Raw genomic sequence first — 3,636 nt, 5'->3', positions numbered from 1 at the left:
GCGATAAGTGCCAATGCTTTGCCATAGTTGCTCAGGCAGCACCCATGGAGTTAACCATGATTTCATCACCCTAGCCATTTGTAGTATGGGGAATCTACCTGATTGGTTCATTACCATCAGGAAAACGAGGAGTTCGCTATACAGTTGTCACCATCGAATACTTTATGAAGTGGATTGAGGCCGAGCCTCTGGCGACCATAACCTCGAAGAGAGTCCTAGATTTCATCACCTAGAACATCATATGTCGTTTTGGGCTCCCAAAGAATATCATATATGATAACAGAACTCAGTTGATAGTGATCGTTTCACGAACTTTTGTGAGAACTACGACACAACCAAGAGTTTCTCTTCAGTGGCGTATCTGCAAACTAATAGGTAGGTCGAGGCTATAAATAAAACCCTAAAGGTGAGTTTAAAGAAATGAATAGATGAAGCCAAGGGATTATGGCCTATAGGACCTCACATCGCACCTCTGCGGGGCACACTCAATTCCTTCTAACCTTTGGAAGTGAGGCTATGCTCCCAATTGAAGAGATAGTGACGACACATAGACATAAAACCTTCATTCAAGATCAAAACCACAGATTGCTTAACGCATCTCTGGATCTGATTGAGGAAAAGTGGGAAGAGTCACAATTACAGCTCGCCCATTATCAACAGAGAATCACGCATTACTTTAGCTCAAAGGTAAAAGGTGTTGGTTTTTTATCATGTGATTGACACTGCAACGGAAGCAAGAGATAATATTTTAATGCAATGATAACAATTATTAAAGCATAAGAATCTCTCTAGGAAATATAACTAGAATGAGATCCTTCTCATGCGCATGAATCTGAATAAAATAGAAACTTACAAATACCTTTTCTAGATGTAGAACATGTGTAAATCAAATAACGTCTTAGCATCCTAACCCACCATCTTACATACTATGGCTCACACAAAGAGAACGAGACAGGTGGATGTCTATGCTATTTGGTAGGATACTCAAGAAGATACTTTTAAATCTCAACACAAGAGAGAGTGTTCTTCTCACAATTCAAAGAAAACAAAGTTCTCTATTTTTCTCTCTTGGCAATGCATCTAATGTCTCTATCTCTTTTGTTGATGTTATATTCTATTAATATGAAAATAGAAATAGAGAAAATTATATAGAATATGGAGTTTTTAGTTTTCCTTACATAAATATGGAAAAACAAATTAATTTACTAATTTTATGGATTTTTTTTAATGAAATATAATTATGTGGAGAACTTTTAGAGGGACAAATTCTTCATTTTATTTTTAAAATTATATTTTATTTATTTTTATAGGAACTAGCGCTTCCTCTTCTTCCTTTCCGTGTAATGTTCTTCATCTTCTTCTTTTTTCTTTTTTGGACCACTTTCAGGGAGAGGAAAAAAGTGTCCACCTACATTATCGATTCATCCTCTTCTTTTTTTTTTTTTGGTTCTTTCCGATTTCAGCGAGGAAAAAAGGGTGTGTCCTCCATTGTGGCTTCCCAATCTTCTTCTATTTTCAGTTTTGTGCGATTTTAGGGAGAAACAATGGGTCTCGACCTCCATTATTGGCGGCTCTTCCATTTGTCCTTCTCAGGGGTGGCTTAACTCGGCGGCATTCTCACACATCTAAGGGTGTTGACTCGCTTCAGTCACAACTTCATTTGTCTGAAGGTAATGGTATAGTTTGCGTATTGCTTCTTCGTTTAAAATAAAATAAACTATCCTATAACAAATACAATCTGTAATGATTTTTAATGGAAAGTTATTGATGTAGTCATTTTAGAATCAATTTTAACTAAATATTGAATTTGATTATATCTTTCAAAATTTCGACAAGTTTTTGTTTATAAAAATTAAAATTCTAAATAAAATGATTTTGCTCTTATTTTATTACTCTGTATACATGTATTTTTTAAGAATTTAGTTGGACAATATCATGTAGAGGCTCTACATGCATATTATTATTATTATCTTTGAGCAGTTCTTGCTGTGATTACAGTGACATTTCTTCTAAGATTTGGTGGGGTGGTGCTTAATCACAACATAAGTCATATTATGTCTCTAACTGTGCCAAAAATCCCTTGTCTATAATATAATGAGGCAAGTCATACTTATGATACATTCTAATTTTGAACATGCATATTTTCTTAGTGCTCGGTTGATTTTTCAACAATGGAGTTCAGCTATGCTATAAATAAGAAGAAAAATTATATTAAGGAAAACTTCAATAGATTAGAATGATAAATATATAAAGATAGACACTAACCTGTTAAACACACAAGTATACATACTAAAAACTAAAGTACAAATTATCTGTTGTAAAAGCTTGCATCTAGTTGTTCATTAATTCTCATAACCACAAGAATCCATATTTGTTTTCTCTAAATTATAACTAAGTAGAAAAAACTTTTAATCAAAGCCTCGGTCATTTGAAATCAAAGTAAGCCAATGGAATTTTATCAACATTGTTTATACCAAAATTTTGATTTCATGTGATGAACTTGCATGATTGGTAAGTAGTTGGTTCTTTTTGTTATGTGTTAGTTTTTGCTCATTTCAAATCATTATTTTTCATATTGTTTTTTCTTTTACATTTGCAGCGATTGTGGCGCATTTGTTGTTGCTGTTGCTAATCATATTATTCATGAGAGCATTAGTAATATGTCTACCCAACTTAACATTGCCATTTATCATGATGAACTTGTTGTATGCCTATTCAAGCATGTTATGAAGAAGCTGGAGGGGGTTATCAAACTGATGATGAGAAGCCTACACGGTTGACAAAGAAGAAGCAAATGAATATGTAGTTTTTTGATGATCTTCACATGTTTTTTTCTTCTTTTTTTAGTTGGACAATTCACTTTTACAATTTCTTTGTGTGTCATGATACTAGTATGTTAACTTTTAACATTTTGAAAGTCATGTATATATTAAGTATGTAGTTTTCATATAATTTTGAGATTATATGAGTATTCACAGGTTCCTTATTTTTTTAAAAGCAAGACAATTGCATAAAATTAATAAATGAATATTTTAAGTTGCATTTTAAAAACTTTAAACAGATAATGAATTATTCTAGAAACTTTAAAAATTTTGGTGTCTAGAAAATGAATTATTCTAGTACCCAGTTACTTAAATAAGTAAATCAAATTCAAATTTCAAATGTCACGTTACATTTGTAAGATATTGAATGAACAACAAAGGTCAAGTACTAAGTTACTTTTATTGAATGAAAAAGAAATGTCAAGTACCAGGTTACATTTATAGGATATGAAAGGAAATTAATCAATAGTCAAGTTACATCAATATTCAAATAAACTAATTTTTCACACGTTTCAGGTTTCTTTATTATAGACCAGGTTACTTTTTGATCTCTTCGTTTTAAACTAGAAGTAGTTCAACATGGCATAATAGCTTAGTGCAAATTTAAACATTCTCTTGTCTTTGAAAATTTGTCATTCTTCTATTGTTTGCACCTTGTGAGTTGCAATGAGTGTCCTTTGTTCCTCCTCTTTTCTTTTGTTTCTTTTAGTTTCTTCTATAATGAATTCATCAACTTCATTGGCATATTCAGTAATAGATGGCAAATAATAATTTTGGTTACTTGAGCTTCCTACTTCAAATGGATCATCTCATT

At 32.0% G+C, this 3,636-nt stretch overlaps 1 long non-coding RNA gene across 1 annotated transcript; it reads left to right on the top strand.

Moving 5' to 3' along the window:
* Window positions 1-1,206: 1,206 nt before the first annotated feature.
* On the top strand, window positions 1,207-2,971 carry LOC133829148 (uncharacterized). Its single transcript, XR_009891577.1, has 2 exons — window positions 1,207-1,670; window positions 2,600-2,971. It is a non-coding gene; the product is annotated as an uncharacterized LOC133829148 (long non-coding RNA).
* The last annotated feature ends 665 nt before the right edge of the window (window positions 2,972-3,636 follow it).

Source organism: Humulus lupulus, chromosome 1, assembly GCF_963169125.1.
Source record: "Humulus lupulus chromosome 1, drHumLupu1.1, whole genome shotgun sequence".
NCBI lineage: Eukaryota > Viridiplantae > Streptophyta > Magnoliopsida > Rosales > Cannabaceae > Humulus > Humulus lupulus.
The sequence above is the reverse complement of the archived record's forward strand: the minus strand, read 5'-3'. Positions and strand labels throughout refer to the sequence as shown.